Genomic DNA, 26,568 nt, shown 5'->3' on the forward strand with positions numbered 1-26,568 from the left:
TCTACAAAGCAAGTTCCAGGAAGGGCGCAAAGCTACACAGAGAAAGCCTGTCTAGAAAAAAAAAAAAATACAAGAACTTTGCTCAGTGTAACTCTTCAGGTATGGCGAAAATTAAAGATCCTATGGCTTCCATAGTTACATCTCCTATGCCTTAACTATGGAAAAAACCTTATATCTTCAAAACATGCTTATCATCTACCATAAAGTATACTAAGATTAGAGGAGAGAATGGTGAAGGAAGGTGGCTAAATTTGGTGTTTTGGGGTACAATTAAGCACATTAAAATTTTTATTTAGATTATTTTATGTGTAAAATTGTTTTGCCTGCATGTATGTATGTACACCATATATATGCCTGGTGCCCTGGAAATCAGAAAAGTGTCAGATCCCTTGGAATTGGAGTTACAAACAGATGTGCACCACTATGTGGGCATTTGAAACAGAATCTGGGTCCTTTGCAAGAGTAACAAGTACCCTTAACTTCTAAGGCATCTCCCCAGTCCCAAGTACACTAGTTTAGATCATACCAGCTATATCATATGGGAAACCAGTACATGGATAAATGTTGTATCAATAAGGATTAATTCAGACTACAAGAAAAAAAAATGCATATAATGGCTTAAATATACTGAAAGGATAATTCCTTATACCAATTAAACACTGGTCTATGTGAGAAAGGAAAACAAAACAATTCACAAAACACCCAAAATAAGTCATGAGAACTCCAACCACAATAAAAATGGGCAGCATTTATAGGAAAAAAAAAAAAACAGACACACTACAAAATTAGCCACAGCCTACTTGTTTGTTAGTTGATTCCAACTTAACTGGTTACTGTTTATAGTTAACCAGCTACAGGGTCTTCTATGACCATCCACAGGTCTGTTCCTGTCATTTACCTTTGTTGTTTGGTGTGTTGGGCCCTATGTTGATGCCCAGTCAGAACCCACAGCCACCCATAATTTTATTTAATATTAGGACTTTCTTCTCACACAAGGGGAAGTCCAGAGGCATGTCATTGATGGTTCAGATAAAGTTAGCTCCAGAGCCACACAATGCCTGTGACATTATGCCTTGGCCCAGGTTGGATGCCAAAATTCCAACCATCGGGATGCATTCCAGCCTAACAGAAGTAGATGACAAGGTGGCACCTGCTGAGCAGCCAAGCCCTAAGCCAGCATTCTACCCGAGATCATTCAAACACAACCATCAGCAACTGCAAGGATCCATGGAGTAAGCTTTCATCCCTGTCTCAGAAATGATACATATACAATGCATTCCAAATTCCTGAGTGACTTGTAGTCAAGGACTGAAGCACACCATCCATGCAGTCAAGCCAGCCATACGCATGTGTATCTCTGCATTTCTCATCCAGGCATACACATTCAAGCCCCCCACCCCCGACAAAACAACACACACACACACACACACACACACACAACACACACACATCAGGAGCTTTGGCTGCTACATTTTGTAGGTACCTCTCCTTACCAAAGGCCTTGGCTAACGTATTTTCTCCACCTTGGCCTGATTCTTTTCTTCTCTCAGCTGTTCCCATTCTCTCTCTTCTCCAACATCTGGATCCATTTAAAGTCAGGAGCCCATAGGAACTCACGAACTTTAGACTGACAGCTGTGGAACCTGCATGGGACCGGACTAGACCCTCTGCATACTAGGAAACAATTGTATAGCTGGGTTTGTTTGAGGGGCCCCAGGCAGGGGAATCAGGATCTCTCCCAGGTGCATGAGCTGGCTTTCTGGAGCCCATTACCTATGGTCAGACACCTTGGTCCTACTCAACTGAATATATCAGGCTTTGCTGTCCCCTCATGGGAGGACTTACCCTTTTGGAGGAGGGGTAGGGGTGAGTCAGAGGGAAAGCAGGGGTTGGGGGGAGAAGGGGCAGCAGGAGGAGAGATTAGAGGGGGATCTGTGGTTGGTATGTAAAATGAATAAAAAAAATTTTAAAAAAGTCAGGAGCCTTTTGCTCAGGACTCTTCATTTTAAAATAAATAATAAATGCTAAACAACAACAACAAAAAACCCTTGCCCATACACGCTTTATCTGCTGACCTTTGCAATGCTCTTCCATGGAGGGAGTGTAATGGGAAGCCAGCTGTACTTTCTGCCTCTTGGATGCTCTGACAGAGTAAATCAATAAAGGCTTGATTGTTCCTTTCAACTAGCCTTGTTGTCCTAACTGGCCAATTCAACACCTGGCAGCTGGACCCAACAATAACCTTCCCAGAGACCCTGCAGAGACTCTCTTCAACACATACTAGCCCATGCTAAAATAGACATGATTGTTCTTAGATGATTAAGAAAAGATTGGTCAAAAATCATCAGTGTTTGTTATAGTTTTGAAATCTATTTCTACAGATGAATTATAGGCTTAGGAATTCAGAAGATGGTAGTCTATGTTGAACTGCAGGGAGATAGATTCGTAGCAATTAAAGTTTAAACTGCTCTTAAAAAAACAGATAAGATTTTGGGATGAGTGAGGGAATAAATAGACTAAGGAAAGGTATTGGGAATAAATGAGTTTCTGGAACAGAGAAGAAGCCTCCTTGTCTCTCTAGAAAAAGGAGGTTTTGCTTCAGGAAGTAGCATATAGTTATATGCCATTCATGAAGGAATCTTCAGCAAGTCTAGTACAGGAAAAGTGAAATGAGAAATGCTAAAACAGATTTGCAATCACCTATCCAATCGCATTTATGCCAATGAAGTGACCTGAATACATGTGCATCACACTTTTCAGCAAAGCCCACGGAAACATGCTGTTAGAACACAAGACAATAGCCCAATTCATGACTGTGTCTGTTTAAACCCCCCAACTGAGGTCCACAGGTATCCTTTCAAGGACACAAAGCAACACCAGGCCCTGGAACAGAAGCTTTTGATCATAGACAGAGGAATCTTTAAATTAAAATATCAAATTAAAAAAATGCTCTCAATAACAATGAGTTAAGTTGATTTCCTTTCTGTTTTAAGGTGGTTTTTTGCTTTGCATATGAAAAGACAGGGAGAAACATTCTTCAAATGAAAACTGTTTAATTGACATCTAGATTGTTTCCAGTTTCTGGCTATTGTGAATAAAGCTGCTATGAATGCAGTAACCAAGAAAGACTTCCAGTGGAGAGATTGGGACCCCAACCCACCACATAACTCTGACCTACAATTTGTCCTGCCTACAAGATATGCTGGGACAAATGTGGCACAGAATTATGCAAGTGTCCAAGCAATGCTGGTCTAGCTTGAAACCCATACTATGAGAGGGAGCTCACCTCTCGAGGGCCAAGGCCCAGATTGAACAGCCCAGAGAACCTAGGATAGGAACCAAACGTGATTGGCAAAAAAGACAAAAGAGTCAATGAAATGATTCCTAATGATATTCTGCTATACTCAAAGATTGTTGCCTAGCTCAATTGTCATCAGAAGAGACTTCACTCAGCAACTGATGGAAACAGATGCAGAGACCCACAGCCAAACATTAGGTGAACCTCTGGAAATCCTATGAAAGAGGGGAGGAAGGATTATGTGAGCTAGAGAGGCCAAGAACACAACAGGACAACGCACAGTCAACTCACCTGGGCTCATGGGGGCTCACAGAACCTACATGGGACTGACCTGGGCCCTCTGCACATGTGTTGCAGTTGTGTGCCTTTGTCCTCATGTGGAACTCCTGGCAGAGATTGCAGGGGCACTCTCTGACTCTGTTGCCAGCTGTTAGGACCTTTCCTCCTGCTGGATTGCCTCATCCAACCTTAATAGAAGAGGTGGTGCCTAGTCTTGCTGTAACTTGATATGCCATGGCTGGTGGATATATATGGGAAGCCTGCAGTTTTCTGAAAAGAAGGTAAAGGGAGTGGATTGGAGAGAAGGTTGGGGTGAGGGGCATTGGGAGGAGAGAAGAGTGAGAAGAAACAGTGATAAGAGCTGGTAAAAAAAAGAAAATTAAAATTAATTAATAAAAAAGGAAAAATGAACCTTATTGAAAAAAAAGAAAGGAAGGGAGGGAGGGAGGGGGAGAGAGAGAGAGAGAAAGGAAGGAAGGAAGAGAGAGAGAGAAAGAAAGAAAGAAAGAAAGAAAGAAAGAAGAAGAAAGAAAGAAAGAAAGAAAGAAGGAAGGAAGGAAGGAAGGAAGGAAGGAAGGAAGGAAGGAAGAAGAAAGAAAACTGTTTAATGATGGCAGCAGAGTAAGATCGATCACAGCAATCTTCTGAGCCTCTAAGAGGCAGGTTGCTGTTGTTCTTTATTAATTGGTAGTGAAGGTGTGAATAGTAGAAATAAAGCTAGTGAGTGTGGCTCCTCCCTGCAGAATAACTCCTGTGGATTAACATACAGCCAGACATCCAAAAGCTCAGGGGCCAAGATGGTCCCTTGCCATGTCTAAGCAAGCTGCACCATCAAGAAATCTGCAGACATCTCTCTGAAGGAAGTCTTCATTGACTTACTAAAATCTGTTCTTCAAGGCAGTTCCCAATAGTCTCATTTTCAAAGTAGATACTGTTCCTTCGATGACCCCAGTTGGCAATTAGATATCCTGCATCTTAATCTGCCCAAGTGGCGCTTCTGAAAATTAAAGTGTGGGATGCTCTCATTATGCAGCGATGCTGGGGATATGCGTACACTCACAACTGTACCCTCAGAGAGATGAAGAAACTGACAATGGCCCACCAAAAAGCAGACATTTTAATTAATATGCTTCCCTGTGGCTTTGCCTTTCTTCTTGTGTGCTCAGCTGGAGTAATTAGAGGAAAAACCTGAGGGGAGCCTGCCCCCGCAGCCTCACTCAGCCTTCTCCAGCTGAGTCTCACTCATAGCTGGCAACTGTCTCCACTGGGAAGAGACTCAGCGTGAGCTGTAATGTACATCTGCTCTGGGAATAATCCCTCCAACAACCATCAGGAACTGCCCTGTTCAAAAAGAAAGAAAAAATAATCCTACTTACTCTAAGAGGAGGAAAAGGAAAGATGCCCTCCCCAGCTATTCTTTCTCTGCTACAACATCTTCCTCGGAGATTTTTCTTCACTGAACAATCCCATCAGGCATAATTTATCATCTCAAAAAATTTACCCATCTGAGATTTCTGGATCAAATGAGTTTTAATGAATTAAAAGATTGTGCAGTCATTGCCACAACCTAGCTTTAGAACATTTCCCCCACTGGAGCAGTTCCCTGGTGTCCTCTCTCCATCAGTCCTTCTACTCCTGCCCAGGCAGCCAATGATGGTTCTCTCTTTCCCAGGGCTCTTTCCGTCTCTAGAATTTTGACTCAGTATGTTATGAAGGTCATACACATTGCTGTAAGTAAAAGTTGTTGGCTCTTCCTTGCTAAATGGTTGTCTATTGTGTAGACGTATCACTTTTGAATTTGTTTTCCAATCAACAGATCGAATGGATGGTTTCTAACTTGAAGATATAATGAATAACATGAAACAATCAGAGACAAGTCTTTCTGTGAACCCATGATTTCATTTCTCTTAGGGAAAAATACAGGAAAAAAAAAAACATTGCAGGGTGGTTAGGTTAACTAGCTTTCTAGGAAGTCTTTAGCTCATTTCTTTTTTCAAAGTGACTATACCTTTTCCTTTTCATGAGCAATGAACAATGCTTTCAGGTTCCTTATAACCCCAATAACATTTAGCATCCTGGGTTTCTTTATTGCATACATCACATTCTCTTCATCTCCACCTTCCCCCCCCTCTCTCTCCTTCCCTCTCTCTCTCTCTCTCTCCCTCTCTCCCTCTCCCTGCCCCGGGGATTGAATTTAGGGCCTTGTGTTTAGGTAATGTACTCTACCACTGAGCCACATCAGCAGCCCTGGATTACATACATTAATAAATTTTGCAATGGTATTTGTACTAACAATTTCCCTAAATGCTAATGATGTTGGGCATTTTTCATATGCTTATTACTTGCAGATCTTTTTAGATATAGCATCTGCTCTAGTACTTTTTTATGATTTTTACTTGTATTGTGTGTCTTGTGATAATTTAATTATATGAGTGTCTTTCATATTCTGCATAGAACACCTTTAACAGATATGTCATTGAAAATATTTTCTCTCATTCTTTTTTTCCATTTCCTTAATACATCAAAAATAGTTAACTATAGCAAAATAGTTAAATTTCTCTACTATCATTCATGGTTTGCATCATGCATAAGAAATATTTGCCTAGAGGTGCATGGGCTCAGCAGAAGCTGCAGACCAAGGAAGCAGATTAGATGAGATCCAGGGCAGTGGCTGCTCTTAATCTTTGTCAGAGAAGCTTCTTGTTGCAGTGGGCAGTATTTAATGAGCAGATGCATAACTAATCGAAGTAGTGAGAATAAGAAACTGAGGGTTCAGTCCTAAATGTAGTATCTTTCTCAAATCAACAACAACATCACTTGAGGAACACTGTGAAATGAAAATTTCTAGACTTGACTGGCTATCATACTCATGAACTTCCAATGGCTGTCGTTACATGTTCAAGATCATTCAAGCCAGGTGGAGGAGATCCTGCTCTGCCAGCTCTAACCTTGAGGTGCTATTGGCAATTGATAGCTGCTGGCAGGAGAGATAATCTTTCTTTCTCTTCTTTTTTCTTCCTTTAATGAAGGTGTGACCACTGAAGATTTCTCGTGCTCCAGTGAAAGACGCCATACCCATAAACACATGAGCAGCACTATGGGACTTAGTGGAAAGAGAGGCAGGAAGGGAGCTGTTTGGGGGAAGAACTGAAGGGGAGAAGTGGGGGTTGGACATGATCATGTTTCATTGTAAAATTCTCAAGAATAAAGAAAAAGTTAATATTAAATTTTTAATTAAAGAAATATTTGCCTAATCCAAAGTCACAAATCTTTTTTCTCCCTCTGTAATATTAGAAGTAATATCCTATTGATCCCATTTGTAGATCTATTATCTATATGAGTATAATTTTGCATATGATATATTATTTGAGTACATACAGTCATATAGGCAATGAATTATGCTGTGGATTTATCCAAACTCAATTTTTATTACTACCTGCTAATTAAATCGTAATTAACTAGACATCCAAAGTCATAATTCCTCACTATAAAATGAAAGAATTAGGTTGAACTTCTAAGACACTTCCAGAATTTTTATTTGGCCTATGATGAAATCACATTTAAGAAAGTTTCAGAACTCATAGCACAGGCAAAATATTCCAAATTGTTGTGATAGAACAATTTAAGGTGCAGGTGCTCCTTAAAGTAGAAATTATCATTTAAGCTCATGTTTTTAAAGGGTATAGCCCATCATGGCTGGAAGACACGGAACAACCCATGGCAGTGACAGCATGCATGGGGCCTCCTCATATCTTCCTGGATGACGTGGGAGACTATACTCCTGAGCCAAGCAACTTGGGAAGTTAAGCTGCAAACCTTTGAAAAGACCATCCCAGCTGGGCTTGTTGACTGTTTACACTCCCTCAAGGAGGGGTTAGGAGAGTCATGAGACCCTCATTTGAGTATCTAGCAGCTCCCTATCACCTGTTATATGCAACTCTGTCCTAATTGCATGTGGCCTGGGGAAAAGGCTAGATATATATTATGGATGGAGAACACTCAGGGAGGGGAGCTGTGTGTTTACTTGGGGACACAAAGTGGGAGAGATTTGTCCCAACCACCAGCCAACCAGTACACTTCCAGCTACAAACTATAGTCTGTTAAATATAAGTTTTTAAAATGCAAAAAAGACATAATATGCACAAGCTTTGTGTTGTGGTGTATTTGTAATCTAAGAAATAAAGCTTGCCTGAAGATCAGAGAACAGAGCCAGCCACAGAGTTAGCCAGATTTTCAGGCAGTAGTCGTATATACCTTTAATCCTAGCACTTGGGAGGCAGAGGCAGAGGTCCATCTGGATCTCTGTGAGTTCAAAGCCATCCTGGACTGTATGAGATTAGTCCAGTTTACAAGAGAAACAGCCAGGCAGTGGTGGCACACACTTTAATTCCAGCACTTGGGATCACAGAACTTTAATCCCAGTACTTAGGAGTCACATGCTTTTAATAGGAAAGTTGAGACAGGAAAGTGATATGGCTGGTCAGAAAAAGGAATATAAGGTGGGAAGAGACAGGAATTAGGCCTTTCAGCTGAGGACTCAGAGGCATTTGGTCTGAGGATTCATGGAGACAGGATCTTCTCTTTTCAACTGAGGAGTTGTCGAGGTGAGAAGTGGCTATGGCTTGTTTCCTCAGACCTTTCAGAATTTACCCAATATCTGGCTCCAGGTTTTTATTATAAGACAATTTAGGATTCATACAACATTGCTTAGGGAACCTAACTAAAATCTACAAGACACTGATAAGAGAAATTAAAGAAGAACTAAGTAAATATTCACTGATTGAAATAGTGCCAGGATGTCCACTCTCACTAAATTCATCTGTTAATTCAATACACTCTAAATCAAAAATTCTAGCAAATTTTTTTTAGATCTCTGGAAATTTTACATAAAAATACAAAAGACATACAAAAATACAAATCTGGAAATTTTATACAGCTAGACATCAATTCTTTCTAAAAGCCACATTTGCCGGCAATGGGTTATATATACCACTGGGATAAAATAAAAAGCCCAGAAATATTCACACGACTATGGTCACCAATTTAAAAAAACTATGCTGTGGCAACTGGGAAGGGAAAGAGTCATCCCGTTTCCCCTCTTATGCAGTACTAGATCACTGGATAACTATCTAGAAAAAGATGGATTTAACCTCTAATTTCCATTACTTATACAAAATAACTTGAAGGGATTGACAGACCTAAATGTGAAATGTAAAACAATAAAGCTTCGAGAAGAAAGCATAAAAACATCTCGTGACCTCTGAACATGCTAACATTTCTTAAATAGAAAAACAGAAAACATCAATCATTAAATATATACAGCTAGCTTCATTTAAGACCCTCAATCCGCTGATATGGTTAGAGGCACCTATCACCAAACTTGATGATTTTAGTTCAATTCCTGGGGCCCACATCAGGCCCCATGTGCCTTCCCATAAACACAAATAGAAAAATGTAATAAAATACATTTTTAAAAAATTACTCCAAAAGACACCATTAAGAGGATGAGTTGATGTCCATGGCCCAAGTTGCCACCAAAGGCCACAGAGATGCCCAGGATCTAGACTACAACCCATGGCCATGCTGGGCTGGGCTGTGGCTGAGGGTCACAATGTTCTGAGTGAACTACACTGCACTCATGGCCATGGTGTCGTCTGGGCCAGGGTGAGTCCTTGTCTGAGGGCCATGTCTGGATCCGTGGTCCTACTGCAGCCAGAGTTCATGGCTCCTGTTACCACCAAGGGCTGTGGAGATACCTAGGGTCTGGCCAATCACTTGAGACCATGTTGGTATTTTAGAGCCATGCTGCCGCCAGGACCATACTGACCTGGGTTGTTCTGTGCTGCCACCAAGGTCATGGTGGCATCTGGCCCAAGCTACTGCCAAGAGCCATGTCTGGGTCTGTGGTCCTACTGCAGCTGGAACTTGTGTTGATGCCCATGGCCTGTGTTACCACAAGGGGTGATAGGAACCATGAGTCCTGAAATCCAAGGGGCCATGCTTAACCAGCCCCAGCCTTCACTGGCCTGGGATAGCTGGTCCAATCCCTCGCTGAACACTGCAGCAGGAGAGCTGGCCTTGCCTCTCATGGGAGAGCTGGCCCCTGAACTCAGGAGAGATGGCCCCATCCCTCACTATGTGCATGGGGAAACTGGCCCCAATGGCATGGGCCTAAGAGAGCTGTCTCCACATATCACGGGGGGGTGTGGTCCCAGAGGCCCAGACTGATGAGATCAGCTACCACCCAGCCCCATGTCCTGGGCCTTGGGTCATCCCACACTAGTATCTACCCCATCTATGACCTGATAGAGCATATGAAATGACTGGTCCTGCAGAACGATAGATGCAGGATCCCCATGACTCAGGGCAACAGCTCAGAGTTTCCATGAGGATCCAGTGATGATGGTGTGACAGAGGCCTTAAACCAGACCAATGACTCATTGCAATGAACATTTGCAGGTGGGGCTAATTGGATAAAAGGGTATACTGCCTGACACACTGCATCTCCCAATGCCACTAGAACGAATAAAGAGTTTTGGAGAGACAGAAAAGAAGGAGGAGCAAGGTGGGATTTTTATTCACTTTGTTTTGTTTTAATTAATTTTGAGGGAGTTTCCTTTTGAGGGGGGGATGCTGCAGTGATAAGGAGAGGATATAGAGGCATGGGAAGGTGAGCAGGATTGGGTTGCATGAAGTGAAATTCCCAAAGAATCAATAAAGAATTATGTTATTTAAAAAAAGTAATAATAAATTCTTTCGTGGCAGGGGGAAGAGAAGCAGACCATAGGAACATCTCTTCCTCTCCCTGTCTCATTTACGTTGATTGTATGCATACATCAATATATACGATTAAGTCCGGACTCATCAAATATATATAGCAAACCCCTACAAGTCAGTAGTAAAAATACAAATGACCCAATTTAAAGTGAACACAGGGTTTGAAAGACATTTTCTAATAGAAAACATGTAACAGATCAATAAGCATGTAAGAATCCAACATCAGCAGTCACCAGGGAAATATAAATTAAAACCACAGTTAAATGCCCCTACCTCTTACTAGATTGGCCGCATTATCAAGATCAATGGTGTATCATGTCTTAGCAAAGGCATGGAGTAACTCAGCCTCTCATACACTGCAGTTAGCAATCAACTGATACAATCAGTTTGGAAATGTTTACCTGCCAAAGCTAAATACAAACTACTGCTCCCGTCTTGAATTCAACCAAAGACAAAATGAGTGCATGTCCTCTAAAGTGTGGGTCAGATACGGTGAGGGAAGTGCTATTCATAATAGCCAAAAATCTAGAAGCAATCAAATGTCTACCTGCTAGAAATTTGATACAGACAAAATTTTGCATATTGTATACAATTTAATGTATGTGTTTTGTTTATAAAATAAGTGTGAATTAACTGATGTTTACATTCAAAAACACCAGGACAAATGTCCCAAACACAATGTATGGCAAAGAAGCCAAACACAAAAGAGCATATATCATAAAATTCACATTATAGGAAATGCAAATACTGACCTATGGGATAGGATTCAGCTCATAGGACTGAGCAAGGGACAGATACAGGGACAAAAGATAGTCCTTCGGGATGTTATCTTCCTTTTGTGATAATTACATGGAGATATATCTATTCAAAACTTATCAAGATGTAGACTTAACATTCATGTACTTTACATGTAGTTAAAAAAATGTAAGGGTGCTCAATTTCACTTGAAGTGAGATAAATATAAACATAAATTACTATTTCTTTTATATTAGGTCGAAAAATATACAAAAATGTTTAATATGTTCTCTTAATGAAGCTGGAGGGAGCACAAAGTAACTTGGAATCCACATGAAACCATACATTTGCCCTTTCGGAGTCTCCCTTTTGAAAGTCCATAGACATACCTGAATATATATGATGCCAAATATATACAATAATATCTTTATAAAATTATTTGAAATGTCAAAAATTAAAGAACGATCTCTCAAAAAAAAGAATAGGAGTGGTAAGGATGTAGCTGAAATACAGGGAGAGGAGAAAAATAAAATACCATAGTTTTGCCTCATATGCAGAATCTATAATCAAATTTGTACATGTGGCAATGAAAGCAGAGGGAGCACTGTCTGCCCAAATGAGGAGGACTGATGAGAAGGGAGGAGTGAGCGATTTAGAATATAGTAGAGAAGAAACTATGAGAAAGGCTCAATGACATATGTGTATATGAGGATCATGGCAAACCCCATTATTTTGTATTCTACCTTTAAAATGTTAATTAAAAATAGAAAACAAAGAAAATATCTTATATCCATGATGGAAGATACAGAAATGTAAAAAGATGAAAAGGACAGTTATGTATTAATATCATGATATGCTAGATGAAATAGTATATACCTACAAAAGTAAGAAATAATAAAAATAAGAGAAATGAACCTGTGTACTAACATGGAACGATATCTAGGAGACATGGTGACATATGCAGGTATAGAATGCTAGCTGTAGAATTTGGTGTTTGAGTTTTAGGAAAGTAGGAAAGTGGGAATATATATTCACATCTTCTGTGAACATAAAACACTGGACTGCAACCAGAAACTAAAAAAAAATATTAATCCTTCAAATAAAGGAGAAACAGAATCAGTGAGACAAGATTGAAGGAAGATTTCTCAATCTATACTACAGGGAAATAATTTTGATCTTTGAACCATTTAAATGTCTCAAAGTGCAACAGCTGGAACTGACCTAGGGGGAAATGATGGTTTGTCTTAAATGAAAAACTTAATAATCCACCTTGTGTTTTTGTAAAGATGGGAAAGGCCTCTAAACTCTGATCAAAGCATTCTGACTAACATGGTTATTCAAATAATATAGTACAGTTGGTCACATCTGGAAAGAAAAAAGGGGACAAGGGTTGAGTGTTGAGTGCTCAGGGCCAGAGATACATGTACATTTCCTTTATTTCAAAATATCACACACACACACACACACACACACACACAACATTCACATACATGAAAGACCAGGTATGATTTATATGTATCTTCATTCTCAATCAAAGTAATCAGAAGTCTGAGGCAAGAGGATTACAATTTAAGCCTAGGCAACATAGTGAGACTTTGTTTGTTTGAGAGAGAGAAAGAGAAAGAGGAGAGAGAGAGAGAGAGAGAGAAGAGAGAGAGAGAGAGAGAGAGAGAGAGAGAGACAGAGAGAGATGGTTCAGAGGTTGAGAGCACTGGTAGCTCCCAGAGGACTGGGTTTGGTGTCCAGCCCCTATATGGCAGCTCATAGCTTTCCTGTAACTCCAGTTCCAGGGAATCCAACGCCTTCCTCTGACCCCTGCAGGCACCAGGCACACACATGGTACACAGACACATATGCAGGCAAAACACTCATACACATAAAATTTTTTAAAAAAATAAAGAGAGAGGGAGAAAGGACAGCCGAGCCTTAAGGGAAAGAGCATGAGAAGATCTGGAAGAAGATAGCCAACTTCCAAGAGAAGAAGACACTGACCCTATACAAGCTACACTGTGACCTTGGTCTGATCTTTTGTCCTGAAATTGTAAGAGAACACATTACTGTTGTTTTAGCCACAAGATAATAATAGTAATAAAAATAATAACAGAAGAAACAAAGGTAAGATAAACATCAATGCACAACTCTCCACAGGCTGACTAAGACTCTCCTGAGAAGGGTTGTATTCACAACGTGATGAAGGTGTAAAGAATAGAAGATGAGGAACACGGGGAATTAGTATGAACGGTTAGGAAATGGCAGAAGGCAAAGAAGTGTTAAATATGGGCAGCAGAGGAAAAAGCACATTCCACTGAGTCCTTTTTTTTATTATTGAAGATAGTTCCAGACTCTGAGAACAAAAGATCTTTTAAATTCAAAGAATTCCATTGTTTTCTCTGTGGACAAACAATACAAGGAAGAGAAAACATCTTTAAAACATCGGCTCATCGAGAAGTCATAATAGAACCACTCAGGGTCTCCCTAAGCTGTAAATACTGACTGAGAACAGAGCAAATACGGCCCCATGAGTGCCCTCCACCAGTGAATGGTGGAGCGTGAAATGTCAGATTTCATGTGAGGCCAAACAATTCAGAACCAAGCCAGAAATCTATTGTTCTCGCACTAGCTGTAGGCTGGAGCATAGTTTCCAAATTGGAAACTCGACTGAGTTACTATGACACCCTCAAAGACAACATTTTGTACATATTTCATGATCTCTTTTTATGGAAATGCACAAGGTCTAATTTCATATGCTGTTTCTTCTCTGCATTGGCCTTTTGGGTTTCAGCATGTGTGGAAAAGTTTTCTTAGGCCTTCTTTCTCACTGCTAAACTCAGCCAAATTCATTCTGAGAAAGCCACTCTACAGTAGGTCTCCAAGCAACCCATGTCCTTGGGATCATCCAAAACATTCTGTCATAGGACATGTTTCTCTCCTCCTACAAGCAAAAGTAGCAGGAGCAAGGACAGCACCCAGGCTCCCTTGGAGGCTCAGTTTCTTTAATCACAACCACCCTCCTGGGTAAGATTCCTTCCGCCCCTTGGCAAAGAAGAAGACAACAGGCTATCATAAACATGGCACTTGCAATCATAACTTTTCACATTCAAACCGTTCTCCTATTTGGCCCTTACAGATTTATGCAGAGATAGGGTGGGTATTATGATTCCTATTGTACAGATGAGGACTGTTGAGACTCCGGAATGTAAATACCTAACCAAATGTTACATAGCTCCTAAGTGGCTGAACCTGTGTTCTGGTCTTTTGATACTGTTCCAATGCCAGATGCCTGGGAAACTCCAGCCAAGAAATAACTTTTCAAGGACTTCATCTTTCTGTAACTTTCAAATTCTTTGTGAGTCTCTGTTTGTCTATAGTATCACAACATCTGCAGATATGCCAGAAACCAGTCTCTCCCGCTTCATCAGCCTGCCCAGACCTAAAATTTCCACCATTTGAAGTCACTACCCTGGCTAACAAATTGGACTTCCCCACCAGGCCAGTTTGCCCTGTGTTGTTCCTCAGAAATACACTGGAAACATGCTAAAAATATTGAACCGTCTGGGCATCCCCCAGATCCTTCTTAGGAATCTGCATTTTTTAGCAAACTCTCCTATGCTGTTACCAGCTTTAAGGCTGAAAGACACTGCTCTCAGCAATGAAAACGTTTCAGTATTCTGGGCCCAAGACTAGAATCATCTTTAAAAAGCTACCTTAAGAAGAAATTAAAAGCAATGTGTAGCATGAGCTGGGGTGGAAAGAGACCAACCAGGTGTAGTAATTCAGGCCTACACTCACAGCTCCTGGGAGACTGGGGCTCGCCACCAGTTTCACAGGCTGAAGAATAGACCCTGGAAGGAGAGAGGAGAGAGGAAGAGGGGAGAGGAGTCTACAGGTATCTGATATCCTTACAGTGATCTGGTTTGGCTGGCAGGAGGAGGGTGAAGGATAAATGTGTACAGAAATAAAAACAGTTAAGGAGTTTTGTGTAAACCATTATAATGTCTCTGGTTTTTTAGAAAATGTCTATGCTTCCTGTATGTTTTTTCCTTCATTTCCCCTAGACTCCATTAGCCTTACTAAGAGGCCGGGTTAACTCTGTACAGAGCGTATTTCATCAGCTCCACAGTTCAGCTCCTCTGTGTATGTGCTGCACTTCATGCAAGGAGGTTTAATGTGGCTCCTGCTAGACTGCTTAATTAGTCTCCTGTGACTAAAATGGAGTTCCTTTGCTACATTCATTTATATTACAAGAGAAGGTGGTGAACATCCAACTCTGATGTCCAAAGCATTTCACAGAGTGCGTTCCCACACTATAACCCTCCAGGATTTTCCTGTGTGCTCCAGTTGATGCAAGCTTCACTTTGCAAAGTGTTCATGTGGCCCACATTTTTATTCTCCAGGAACTAAAGTAGAATGTATTACCTAGGAAGGATTGTCTGTCTCTTTCCTCTCACTTCTGCTCCTCCACTCTCATTCTTCCCTCCCTCCTACTCCCTGTCCATTCTTTTGTTCTCTCTCTCTCTCTCTGTTTCTCTCTCTCTCCTCCCTCCTTCCCTCCCTTCCTCCCTCCCCCTCTCCCTCCTTCTCTCCCTCATAGTAAGATAGCACAATTGCATTAAAATCATGCTCATGGGTTGCACTGGGATATTTTAAACTTTTAACTTCTCATATACTCAGTGCTCACATCATCCCAGACTCAGAATGCCTGGCCTCTTGTTCCAGTCTTACACTGACCACTATGGACCTGGAGGACTTCAATTGTCCCTCTATAGCTCAGTTTCCTCATCAATGAAATGAGAGGGCTGGACTAACTGGTAACCACAAAGCACTCTACCCCCACATATTCTACATCCTTTGGATCCTATCCAGCAACATGAAGGTTAAAAATCTCCAGGTCCAAATTATAAATCTGTCTACTTGAATTTGGAGCATTGAAAGTGTTCTCTCCTTCTGTTCCAACCGGGGAGCTATAACAAAGTTGGTGTAGCCACTTAACGGGTTTAACTTCTTCAATCAGGTCTAGCAAAATGAGGGAAGGAAGAGGAATGTTAATGAGATAAGCTGTGCTTTCAGTGTCTGGTCACGGCACAGCAATGGCACACATGGCTTTCTTTCCCCACAGTGTCTTTCTACTGGTGGTTTTCCATTGCCTCCCTCCTCCTTCCTTCACTTTGACATTGACGTGCTGATGCCAGAGACACATATGGTACTGCATTGGCAGCAGTAAGAGGAAGGATATGTGTCCCTGCCTTCCTAGAGCTCACTGGAGACGTGGAAACAGTGATGGACCTGAATAGCCAAATGTAGCCCAGTATACAGCTTTTCATGAAGTTAAAAAGCAGCAAATGGTCTTGGAGGATTTGTGTATGTATTTTGGATGTTTTAATCTTTGAAGCATTGATAATAAACAGACACATTTGTAAAGATCTATAACCTGTTATCTGTAGTTCCAAAAGTCCTATCTCATCTTCCAGTTATTATCCCCCAGTTCCAGATCCATTGAAGTAAAAGCCTGCGGTTCACTCATTCATTCACTTGTGAGGACAGGAACACCTACTGTATTTCAGGAGCTGAGCCTGGAGCTAGGAACTATCCAGAGAGTGAGATGGACAGAGTTCCTGTCCTTATGATGATGCGTAAAGGCCTGTGAGTGGGTGAGTGGAGGGCGTGTTTGTTTTCCTTGGTCATGTGATTTGAATCCGTTGGAGGGCCTTGTGTATGCTAAATACATGCTAAATACTGGTCTACACCCCCATCTGGGTGTGCGACAATAATCAAATATCTATGGACATAAAATGCAATATATTATACATAATGTTTTGCAAATATAAACAAGCATGCTTTTAGAAAAAACTCAGAAGCTACATATATTCAAATTGTAACAGTAATAATGCTAGGAGCTAGAATTATGGGGGTTTTCCCTTCATAATATTTTACATATGTTATGTTTTACAAGCATTATACTTTTGCACTAAAGGGGAAAAAAGCAATTTTTTATTGTAAACACTGTATGCTTTTGAAGATTTAGTAACATAGTAAAATGTCATAGATTACTAAAACTCTAAGGTTGCCAAACAACGTGCATAATGAGATTTTATTTTAATTCTGTAATGCAATAATAGGAAACTGGAGAGGCATGTGCCACAATGCTAATAGTGATTATCTTTGCTGGGGCAAGACAATTTTCTTCTCTTCCTTTTTTTTTTTTTTAATTACCCAAATTGGGCGTGTAACATTTTATTTATTTTATGGAATCTCATTACCCGTCAGATTGGCACCATCTGCTGAACCCCTGGGAAACTTGTTGAATGTCTTACCTCCTTAGCACCAAGCTCAGGAACACTGTTGCTTGTTATTTTGCTCATGAGGGCCGGGGATGCCCGAGGTGTTCGATTTCTTTCTGCCACGCTGGTACTTGATCATAATCAGCAAATACCAGCAGCCTCATTGGTTACATTCAATGCTACACCGGCTCCGCTGTGGGGGCTTAGGGTTGGGCAGTGAGTGATGACAGCAACAGCAGACGTGTCCCCTGAAGCCCCCAAACCTTGCTCCCTCTCTCTCCCAGAGCACCTGCCCCCTTCATCTTCCCCCACAGAGTGCACCTCGAGGGGTAGGGGACTCATCCTGAACAGTTTTTCATCCTCAACCCATCAAGGTTCACCGTGAGAAGTGGAACCCGCAGACGGAACCGAGGGAAAGCTCATTACTACAGAACGTAATTTATTACCCACAGGATTCCTGAGTCACCCACTGGGCAAGGAAATCGAGATTGGGAGAATGTTGAGCCCGGAAGGGAGATGAGAAGCTCAGGCTTACAGATGGAGATACTGGGCCCAGAGTTGATGAGCAATTTGCCCTGGATCCCACATCAAGTTGGTGGCCACGCGGCTCTTCCCCTGCAGCCGCCTGAGAAATAAATAAAATACAGAATGCTGCCGTGCACAGAAAGAAGGGGTACTAGTGGCAAGGGAGAGATCCAGGTGTGGCTCTGAGTTTGCTTCTCTCACGAGAAAAACCTGTGTTTATAAATTGATGATCAGTGGCCAGTCCTCATACAGACGAACCTTCCAGAAATGAAGTACCTGACAAACAGAATGGCTCTCTGAGTGGACTGGTAGGACCACGTGTTTGGTTTGTCACCAGCTTCCCACAGCATCCTCCAGCAATAGCTAAGCATGCACTTGAGACACAGAATACACTTCAGGGTCAGACTGGCTCGTGTGTGAAGGTCAAGTGTAAGCCTTACAGGTTGTGTGATGTGGGCAAGTTAATTAACCCTGTGCCTCTGTCCCCTTAGCAGAAAGGAGATAATGGCATGCCATAGCTCACCGGGTTACCCCAAGGATCAAACAGGAAGACACATGGCTGTCCTCAGAAGAGGGCTCTGGGCACAGCAGCTGCTCAGTCTACAGCTTTGTTTTCATTATCCTGGTCCTAAGGCTGTGCTATCGCTGCAACTACGTGCAGGATGGATCCGTGACAGATGACAGGAGCCACTTCTCATTCTGCCTCTTGACTCGGGTGGCTCATGTTTTCTCAAATGATCTCATCTCTTTTGGCTCATCAAAGGCCTGAATTTTTCTTCTGGAATCACTTCAAAATTCACCTCTCCAAAATTACTCCTAAGCCATCTCCACACCTGTACCCCACCCTCTGAATTGGGAGGATGCCTCGGGGAGGTGGCAATGGTAACTAAAGGTATGAATAGACAGAGTGAGAGAAAATAAGGAATCATGAAAACCTGAACTTTGGAGTAAAAATCCCCTGTGTGTCAACTACCAGATTTGTGACTGAAGGGACCCTTGTATTGTGGGATGCTCCCCTCTGGACCCCAGATTAGGCACAGACCTCACCCAAACACCAATTTCTGAGCACAAACCAAATGCAAAGAGATCCTTTATTAAGCAAGGCAAAAAGACAAGGTGGCTGAATCTAAATCAGGCAGAAATAGCAGCAAATAGCTTTGCAGGTTTAATTTTAAGAGGGGAAAGCGGGGAGGTCTGTGTTAGAATGAGCTAGGATGTGTTGGTAAGTTCTGATTGCTTATTTTAATTAGTTTAGTCAAAATAATTAATTTTAGTTACTGGACCCTGAGGTTTTGATAGCTGGACCTTGGTAATCAGTCTCAGGAATGAGACAGTGGCCAAATAAAGGAATAGACCTTGGTGGTTAGCTTTAGGAATGTAATCTAACGGTTTAGAAGGGGGCAGAAAGGTAAAAAGCAAAACCTGTCTGCAACATGTTTGCCATGTTCAGACCTGTGTTTGCCATGGTCTGGCCTGCTAGAGCCTTTCAGTGACCTAGAACAACAAATCACCTTAATGTCTCCAGGCCTTCATCTCTCATCTGTTAAACCATCACCATAGCTAACACTATAGCCACCTCCCTTTGTTGGGAGCAATTCAACATCAAACAATGAAAAGACAATAGAAAGAAAAAAAAAGAGCAGGAGAAGTCAAGGGCAGGCAAAAAGACTAGGTGGAGATGGAAGGTTCTGGGTGATGAAGCTGGAGGAGCTCAGTGGAAGGAAATGGTGTAGAGACTATGTGTCTGTCTTCAGGAGAAAAGTTGGTCATGGTGCCTGTGAGCAGAGCCTAAGTGGCCTGGTGCCTCTAGACTGAGGAAAATGATATTTTCCACCTGAAAACAAAGCAGGTAGTACTGGTACTAGTTAGGAAAAGACCTGGGAAGGAGGAGGATGTGCTCTAACATCCCCTAACAAGTGGCTGTGGAATGAATGCACAGCTACCTGCCACCTAGCTACAAGCTCTGTAACCAGACACTGTGTTATATTGAATTCGACTACTTAACGTTTAAGGCATATTTTGACTGCAATAATTTTCCACTCCCTAGTCTATTTTCCCTTTACAGAAAACAATACCACAGTCACCATTATCCCTACTCTAGATTCACAGAATAAAATGCAACCCAAATCTAGTTAACCAGGATACATCATTTCTCGGAATGCTACTTAAAATATTTGACGACCAGCAAAGTAAGAATGCCACTTGTAAGGAGGGGCTCCTGTACAGTTGGACTGAATGAATGACCACCCACACACTCCCCTCCCCCCAGCACAGGATGAGTTCAACACTGGATCCAAAACCACAGCTGATCTGCTCTTTCTCTAGCTAGAAAATAAACGCAGATGGTAGGGCAAGGAAGCGGGGCTCTTTTTATTATAGCGGCTAAGATCTGAAACCTTAGGGGTAAGGAAAGAACGAATATGTCTCAGTAGGATCTTTGCCTTTAAGAAAAGTTCCTGAAGTTCAAATACTCAAAAATGCAAAACTTGGTAAAACTCTATACAAGGAACACCAAAAACAGAGTAAATGAAAATGGTCAAACAACCATGATTGGATAACACTAAGCATGCTGTGTTTAACTTAATATACAGTTATGCATCACAGACAGCTGAAAATTGCTGTGGATATTGTTCTATATAAATAAAACACTGATGGCCAATGACCAGGCAGGAGGTAGGTGGGACAAGGAGAGAGGAGAATTCTGGGAAGCGGAAGGCTGGGGGAGAGAGACTGCAGCCACCGCCAGGAGAAGCAGCATGTAGAGACTCTGGTAAGCCACCAGCCACGTGGCAAGGTATAGATTTATAGAAATGGGTTAATTTAAGATAAAAGAACAGTTAGCAAGAAGCCTGCCACGGCCATACAGTTTATAAGTGATATAAGCGTCTGAGTGATTATTTTATAAGTGGATTGTGGGACTGCGGGGCTTGGGGAACCTGGAGAGAAGCCCTCCAGCTACAAATGGCGCCCAACGGCTCGAGTTTCCACCTTAAACCTGAGAATATTTAATAACCAATTCTAAACAGAGCCAAAACCAGGTTCCTGCTTCTTGTCTCATATGAGCAGCTAGACGCCGCAAAACGCAGGTTTGAACACTGGCGGATTCCTGGCGAGTGCGTTTGACCGGCAGTATGGCGGGAATGAGGAGTCTGCCAGAGGCACATTATGCTGCGTAGTAGATTTAGTCTTTACTAGTATTTTTTTTAAAAAAAGGTTTCTGGGCTACATGCTGCTTTGATAAAAGCTTAGACCCACTATTTCTGAGACTTGATGACTCCCAGAGCTGGCGGAAAACGTACCACTGCCATGTTGGGAAGCTGAAGTGGGCGGAGCCAGCAGCCACAGCGCCATTTCAGGCTTACAATGGTGCAGTTTAAAGCAATAGGCTCAAGGCTCAAGGTAATATAAAACATAAGCCACATAAAGATGGCTACCACACAGAGAATCTGGATTATGTTCTCTTTGATATTCATAACTAAACAAAAACATTTGATTACAAAAGCTGTTGAGTTATGCCAAAATGTATATTTTAAAGGTACCTTGACTTCAAAATTTGGATATAAGGATATGTTACTTTGGAAAAGAGGTTCTGCTTTTGTTTTCACAGAAAGCCAGAGGCTGTGGACTTGTTCCAGATTAAGATACATCAGGTTTCACCAGCCAAGACCCCCTGAAAGGACTCCGATGACACCATGGCCCAGATGATCCAACATCCAGATCGGTTTTCAAGGCAACTGGTTCACACAATACAGCCTCACGGACTACCCCATAGGTCTAAAATTTTCTTTGCGTCCCCATAAGATACAGCGCCCCCCTCCAGCAGGAAGTAGTAAGAGATGCTACGCCCAAATTCCCAAATATACCAAGCTGGCTTTAGAGGTGGAATTGGCTCACTCCCCTCTAAACCCAGACATATTGCTTTAAAAAAAAAAAAATGGTTAAGGGATTCTTGTGTCCCAAATCAGAAGAGCCCTCTGGTGTGGGACAGAGAAAAACCAATATTTTTATTTAAAACAGGTTGATTATAAATGTGATCTCTTTCTGAAAAAGAAAAGGGGATATGATATATAGGAGGATATGGAGATGATAAGATAAAAGGGTAGATTAATGAACCTACTTTTAAAGAACAACTTGTTTAAAATGTTTTACATTGGTATAGATTTTAGTTTATGCTTAAAATGTTTTACATTGGTATAGATTTTGGTTCATTGATACAGACTTGAGGTTGATTTTGTTATACTGTATATATATATATATATATATATATATATATATATATATATATGTTTCTATTCTTGTTTGAGGTATTGTGTTTATATAACTCATTTAAAATTGTAATGGATAATTAAAAATAGATTAATAATTAGTCATCTATGATAATCATATCTGTAGCCATGTTAGTTAAGTCTTCTAGGTATACATAGATATATTTCAGATAGATAGGTAATCTTCAAACACTTCATAGACCTGGAGAATATGGCATTTAAATAACTTAGAATTCTGTTGACGTGAGACACAATTGCTCCTGGCTGCACCAATTGATCCGAGAGAATGTTGGGCTTCTAAGACATTTCCATTTGGAAGTTTGTCTTTTGGCACAAAATGGCCTACTGGGCAAAGAATTGCCCTTGCCTTGATGGCTGACAGTACAAATGCAATGCTGTCCTTTCTGGACAAGCGGGACACAAGGAAAGCGACTACTGTACTCTGCCAAGACAGGGTAAGATGGTCTCTTAAAATTCCTGCTTCTAAAAATGGTCTGTCAGATACTCTAGGCCTGTAGCCAATTTGAATGCACCAACAATGCTGAGAAACATTAGGTGACTGTCCAGGCTGTCAGCTGTCTTGGTCTACTCTTGCAAGATTCCCGAAAGTTGCTTGCATCCATCTACCATTTCTCAGGTACCATTATGTTCCTTCTCAGGTCTTTGATGTGGTTGAAGGCTAGATAGTCGTAATTTCCTCAGTTATGATAAAAGATAAGTTAGCTATAAAACCTTAAACTCACAAATATAAGATAGATAGGACATCTTCTTTAATATTGTAACTATAATTCTTGCTCGATAATTGTTTTGTTATATGTAATTTTACCATGTTAAAGTTAAAACCTTCCTTTTAAAAAAAAAAGAAAAAAGGGGAAGTGCTGTGGATATTGTTCTATATAAATAAAACACTGATGGCCAATGACCAGGCAGGAGGTAGGTGGGACAAGGAGAGAGGAGAATTCTGGGAAGCAGAAGGCTGGGGGAGAGAGACTGCAGCCACCGCCAGGAGAAGCAGCATGTAGAGACTCTGGTAAGCCACCAGCCACGTGGCAAGGTATAGATTTATAGAAATGGGTTAATTTAAGATAAAAGAACAGTTAGCAAGAAGCCTGCCACGGCCATACAGTTTATAAGTGATATAAGCGTCTGAGTGATTATTTTATAAGTGGATTGTGGGACTGCGGGGCTTGGGGAACCTGGAGAGAAGCCCTCCAGCTACAGAAAATATAGAAGTATGTGAGATGAATGACTCATGAGAGAGATCAGGGTGGGGGAGTAGCAGAGTAAGAACACCATGTCCACCCTCTTCCACTTTGTGGAGATATCTAATCTCCCTCTATCATAGTCTTCGCCCCTGGAGAAGCTTTTATCCCATTACACTCATATAGAATCCACTCACTTTCTACTTGTGCATGATTAATATGCACTCAATAAATGCTAATATGTGCTAGGCACTGTGGTGGGCATACATCAAAAAATTAACACCTGAAAATTAACTAAAATCATAGCACTTAAATATTTAGAAGAGTCTAATAAAGTTGGCTGTCATCATCATCATGGCTATTTTTAAACTTCATTCGTGCTCATATAGTCTCATTTTCTTGACTATTTAATCCATTCAGTCCACATGTAAATGACCAAGTTCCTACTATGTAGCACCCACAGGCACTGGGAATGCAGCCATGAACACTGCAGAACTGATTTCCAACATGGAGGAGCTCTTGGCAGGCTGAAATACAAAAATCATCACAACTGTCAAGTTAAGAAAAGGAACATCAATTAAAAGGAGTCTGAAATGAAGATCTCTGGGCATTTGTATACACTCCTTCTTAGCCCCCTTCATCCTTCCTGCTCCACATTCTCCATACCCCTTCGGAAACATGGCCTCAAACACAGGGCTCCATGGCCTAACCTAGCACAATCTTACCCGAGCCAGGAAAGAAAAAGATGAAATGGTCTCCAGCCATACTTCATTTTCTCCCTGCAACATGAGATAAGTCAGTTCCCTGCTGGAGAGAAATGAGAATAGAGAGTCGCTGAGCTGAGAGGATGGAGGAACAGAGCAGAGCCAGGATGCAGGAGGCCATTGCTTTCTAGTCTCAGGATCCAATCATGTCTGCACCTTCCCTGAGCTCATTGTTTCAAGAATCAATTGAGTCCATAGCCTGACTCATTTCCATAATTTTAGTGAAGATAATCATGTTAAATATACGAACTGAATTTGTATCTGAGAGTAATGCCTCGTCAACGAAGTAACGATTAGATTGAGGCCAAAAGAATGAGCCGGAGTGTCCAAGAGGACAGTTTGGAATTAAAGTTCCAGGAGAGGAACCAGAGGCCCTGGCATGGAAAGGGGCTTCCTGCAGGGATGAAAAAACAGAGGCAACCTGGGAGTCCAGGGTGGTGGAAGAGGAAGTTGAAAAGAGAGCTAGATCATGCAGGCAGGCTATGGAAAGACCTTTATAACCCATGTTTAATATATCAGTTATAACAAGAATCCACATTTAATCCTATGACCTGAACTAAAATTTCTATTTAAGTCAACATTCATTTTCTTTGACACCTGGTCTCACACAAAACACAACTATCCACAGACCCAGCCACTCTGCTTGTCTTTACCAGCCTTTCTTCTACACACATTTCCTATGGCAGTCAACTGACTCAGGGACTACATTTCCCCTCATTCTAGTCTAAAGAAAAGTACACACCCTCTGGTAGCAGATGGCAAGAGAAAAAGACACTCAGAGTAATGCTGCTGTACCAATAACTAAGTTATGAAAAGTGGCCCCTATGGGGCCAATTAACACCAACTCTTAATAATAACAGTGGTCATGTTCTCTGATCCACCCTCCCCTTGCCTTTACACAGCTTTGCTTCACTAGCTCAGATGTCAGGGGAATTTAAGGGTGGTTGGAACTGCAACTACTGAGACATTCAAATTATTATTCCTTCTAAGTATAGGATACTCAATTTCTATCCTCCATTCTTCCAGGTCTACACATCCCGGAACCCTGACATGCCTGTTGTTTAACTTTATTAGTCAACTACTTTAGCTAGAACCAGTGGCATCACTGGTGACAAACAATACCTCTTAGAGCTATCAGCAGAGAAGACCTGATATCTTTCGCCTCATCCATCTCTATGGTGGTTATTGCCATTGTTTCCAAATTACCAACACAGAAACCTTGGTTCTGAAAAGTGAATTGCTGTGATTTAGGATGGCCAACAGTAAAAGTGGGAAAGAATACTCAAACCCAGCTGCCAACAAGTGTGCTTATGACCACTATGTTCTCTGACCTCTATCATCAAGAACTTGCGCTAACTACACAGAGCAATTCAGAATAGGACAACAACCAGCCCACAGGAATGCAAACTTCAAGTGAAACAAAACAAGGAAAGGACAGAAGGGTGAGATAAGCAAAATGTAAAACAAACATACCGTGTGGCCAATTTCTTCAGCTGATGAAAAGTTATGGCTTGAAAGAAACCCAATTCCCTCCTGAACTCTTTCCCGATTATCACAGGGATGTGCTACCTACCCAGCCCATTGTCCTCCATAAAATCCTAGCAAGATCTGTCTGAATACATTTTCTTCCTTTGAAATCCTTTAGTGAACCTCTGTCATTTCACTCTTTCAATAAATATCCACAAAGATCATTTGCCCTGAGAGTTTGGGCCCCACTCCCTACTAACTGGGTAAGTTAACAATGCAAAACATTTAACCCCTCTGAGCCATAATCCCCCATCTTGAAATTACCTTCCTATGATGCTGCTGTGGAGACTGTATGAAATAATCTGTACATGGCATTTGGCCCTTGGCACAGTACCTGACATGTCATGAACGTTTTAATAAATTTCACCTATTATTGGCCATATTATCGTGTATAATTTGCTCTAAGAAAGTGGAATGTCTAAAACTCAGGGTTTTAAATGAAAGTCAGATGAAGGATTATTAACTACATTCAAACAAATTTAATTTCATAAGGATATACAGTGAGACTTCTTCATTGAAAACTTCCCTAGATTGTGACAAGTGTGGCACAACTTGTGTTTCTATTCATAACACTAGGACAACTAAACATGCAAGGGCATTTCCTCCATCCAATCAGTTCTCCAACTTTCCAGAAGCCAAGAGGACAGCCCATAATTCAATTTAGTTTAGTTTCACATTCCACAGCTTTCAGGATTTATTTCCATGAGCATGTCATCACTTGAGATGTCAGTTATTCCTACTGGCTTTGAGCTGACTCACACCTTCATCCGATTTGACTCTCCACCAGCTTGCTGTTACCTTAGTGGGATACCTGATAGAGTCAAGTCACCAGAGGAGAGTCTTATTTTGGATCACATTTGAGACACAGCCATCTGCTGCATTGGGCCTGGGGCTGCATAATACGGCAGGAGCTCTTGA

The 26,568-nt window shown here is 41.4% G+C and overlaps 1 pseudogene; it reads left to right on the plus strand.

Annotated features, from left to right (window-relative positions):
• Positions 1-1,011: 1,011 nt before the first annotated feature.
• LOC114689557 overlaps positions 1,012-26,568 on the plus strand; it is a 36,394-nt pseudogene continuing 10,837 nt past the window's right edge.

Source organism: Peromyscus leucopus, unplaced genomic scaffold, assembly GCF_004664715.2.
Source record: "Peromyscus leucopus breed LL Stock unplaced genomic scaffold, UCI_PerLeu_2.1 scaffold_131, whole genome shotgun sequence".
In the NCBI taxonomy this organism is placed as follows: Eukaryota; Metazoa; Chordata; class Mammalia; order Rodentia; family Cricetidae; genus Peromyscus; species Peromyscus leucopus.